This window comes from Gavialis gangeticus, unplaced genomic scaffold (genome assembly GCF_001723915.1).
Source record: "Gavialis gangeticus isolate Ggan-Ray unplaced genomic scaffold, GavGan_comp1, whole genome shotgun sequence".
In the NCBI taxonomy this organism is placed as follows: Eukaryota; Metazoa; Chordata; order Crocodylia; family Gavialidae; genus Gavialis; species Gavialis gangeticus.
Genome location: NW_017729002.1, coordinates 4,814,019 through 4,816,889, shown reverse-complemented (window position 1 = coordinate 4,816,889; position 2,871 = coordinate 4,814,019). Strand labels below are relative to the sequence as shown.

Below are 2,871 nucleotides of genomic sequence, written 5' to 3'. Positions count from 1 at the left end.
TGTTTCTCTGTGGTATAGTAGAAGCCAAAGGAGAACACTACATTAGAAAAAGGGGATTTACATTAGTTTGTTGTCATCTGCATTTATTGAGAAAAAAAATCTGTGACTGTAAAGCTGCAAGTATATAGGGAGAACAGAAGGTAATTACTTTTTACAAGTTATGAGCCAGCATTGGTTAATTTTCCATTTAATTTGTTTTCCCCTCTACTATCAGTAATTGGCTATCTTTGAGGAAGCTACTTGACCTCCTCATGCTTCCCTTTGCTCATCTTGCTTGTGAGGTGCTTGCCTTGTTCGTAAAGGCAGTGGGCATTTTTCCATCAAAGATACTGTTTAAAGAATCTAGATATCAACCCCTTGCTTTCATGTGAATCGGAAGGGATTCTGGCTATTGTACTTGTATATTTTTGACACTTTTAAAATAATACTTGCAGTGTAATAGTTCTGTAACTTTCTATTAACATCTTAATAATGAATTCATGAAGACTTGCCCTTACTGTGAATGGTTATTATGTAGATGGCCACAACAATGGTTATTATAGCCCTTGGTTTTTTTACTTGTGCAAATGTTAAGACAGGTTCCTATCACTTTTAAAAAGGGTCCTGTAAATGTGAGGTCAGTACTTGGACCTCTTGTATTTAACACACATCCAGCCAAAGGAAGGTGTGAAATGGCTATATCAACTCTGCTTTACAGGTTTAGAGCAGGGGTACTTGAGAAGGCCCTGGGGGGGGACAGAGCGGCCCACAGACCATCCTGCGGTGTCGCACAGGTGCAGGGGGTGGGAGGAGCTCGCATACAATGGTTGCCACCGCTCTGCATTCAGCTGCGCACCTCACCCCTCCTCTTCTCTTTTTTTCTGTTCCTGTCATTGTGACTTGACTAGTAATGTGTGTTGATCAGACATTTTCCTTGTCATTTTTCTGATCCTGTGTGATCTATTAAATGGTGGCACAATCAGACCTTTGCTGTGTGAAAGCTTTACATGCTAGAAATGTAATGAACAGTGCTAGTAAGAAACAAACCAAGTTTACTAATTGGTTCAGAGAGGCGTTGTAAAGGAAGAGATCTATGTACTTTACGTTGGTTTTGTGGGGTGAGGGGCAGAGAACCTCTAATCAGGAAGTCCAGGACAAGCAGCTAAAGGAACTAGGTCCTGCAGCATCTACCAGATACTTCTGCCAGCAAAAACAGCTTTCACTGTCCTGGGTCTACAAAATTCTACAAGTTTGCGAAGTTGCACCATGCTAACGCTGTGTGTGAACCAAGTCACCCATATAACAATTCGCAGACAGCCACAGAAAAACATAAACTCCTTAGTTCACCACTGAGTAATTAAGTCTGCAACTTCTGCTGTACCATTTGAACTTTTTCTCCAAGCTTACAATGCATTAGTTGACAGCACTCTGTATGAGTAATCATTGAGTTAGCTGAGAGCTATTCACTTAAAATAAATGGGAACTAAAACATGCCAAAAGATGTCAGTGAAGTAATAAAAATGTTTGCAACAAGCTACTGATTTTGAAAATGCAGGAATTTCAAATTCAAGGCGATGAATGGGATTTCATTTCAAATTAACTACTAACAGAGCAACTGCACTCAAAGCAAATTTGATATACAGCTTTTTATTGGTTAGGGTTGTTTCATTTTGTTCCAGTTCTGTTACTTATGCATTTTGTACCTTACTGGAGAGAGGGTTTTTTAATTATTTATAAACACCATCTGTAAAATGGGTATGTAACTTACTTATCTCACCATGGCGTGTTCAGGATTAATGTTAAAGCTTTTTGACATCCATGGGTGAAAATTGCTGGAGGCACATAGATTTACTATGAAAGTCAGCACAGAATATGGTTTTGTCATACAAGATTTAATAGGCAATTAGTGGAAAGTTCACAGGTTTAATTGCCCATTCTTAAATATGAAAGCTGGTATTGATGGGATTTTCATCTAAAACTCTCCCTCAGGGGAATCGTAGCAATGATCAAGTAAAAAGCTAATTAACATAAATTTATTTTAATTTTTAGAAGTATCCAAGATATAAGTGGAGACCTTTGGTAGAGTGTTCCCTGCCAGGCATCCCCAACCTACACTTGTTTGTATTTCCTTCCCTTAATCTTTACCTTTTTATTTATCTTCAGACTTTGAACATGTCCTTTATGGGAAAAAAAACAATACCCTTCTCTAGAAAAGCATTTCATAGTAATGCTTACTGATAAGATAACATTACCTACTGTATTTTAAACCAATGACTCTCAAATCTACTCTGTGTATGAACTGCCTGCATCATCCAATTAAGTACCTTGGCCTGTCTTTTCTGACATCCCTCTATGGATGTCTTATCATAACTTTAAAATCAGTATGGTCAAGACTGAGCTCTTGATCACTCACCTCAGTCTTCTCTCTTTTGCATTTTGTCTGTTGCCATGGCTGCCATCTATCTCTAGGGACCTACCTAAATCATGGCAGAAGTTTGTGGCACAGCAGCAGCTTTTTAATCTCGCTGTTTTCACCATGCACCTCCCATTCCCTCCCACTCTCACCTCTCTGCTGCTAAGTGATAGATGTGCAATTAATGCCACTGTATTTGCCTCCCAATCTCTCAGTGGCAGTTGGGGGGGGGGTCAGCAAAAAGATCGAAATTAAAGGTGCTACTACATCAGTAACTTCTGCCAGTATTTAGGTGAGTCCCTATGACCAGGGATCCTGGTTTTCCCTGATTTTAAAAAAGAATAGCAAATTCTCTGATTTTTTTTAAAAGAAAATAGCAAATTCTCTCATTAAAACCCCCAAATTTATGATTAAAATGAAATGCTGCTATATATATGTGTGTGTGTGTGTGTGTGTGTGTGTGTGTGTATACATTTTTC

The 2,871-nt window shown here is 38.7% G+C and overlaps 1 protein-coding gene across 1 annotated transcript in view; it reads left to right on the top strand.

Moving 5' to 3' along the window:
* Positions 1 to 2,871, top strand: part of CLEC16A (C-type lectin domain family 16 member A) — a 226,372-nt gene that overhangs the window by 185,218 nt on the left and 38,283 nt on the right. The window lies entirely within an intron of this gene.